General features: G+C 53.6%; 1 pseudogene; it reads right to left on the reverse strand.

Annotated features, from left to right (window-relative positions):
- LOC118344998 lies at positions 1-96 on the reverse strand (annotated as a pseudogene; the record flags this gene model as incomplete).
- Between the last annotated feature and the right edge of the window lie 113 nt (positions 97-209).

Here is a 209-nt window from a genome sequence, read left to right on the forward strand (position 1 = left end):
CTCGATGATTCGCGGGATTCTGCAATTCACACCAAGTATCGCATTTCGCTACGTTCTTCATCGATGCGAGAGCCGAGATATCCGTTGCCGAGAGTCGTTATGTACCATGGTAAAGATGTCACCAACAACGCGCACACCGTTTCCGGGGCGCCCGTGGTTACTCCTTGTTTAAGTTCCTTGGCGCAGACCGCGCCGGGGTTCATTGTTCG

Source organism: Juglans regia, unplaced genomic scaffold, assembly GCF_001411555.2.
Source record: "Juglans regia cultivar Chandler unplaced genomic scaffold, Walnut 2.0 Scaffold_11496, whole genome shotgun sequence".
NCBI lineage: Eukaryota > Viridiplantae > Streptophyta > Magnoliopsida > Fagales > Juglandaceae > Juglans > Juglans regia.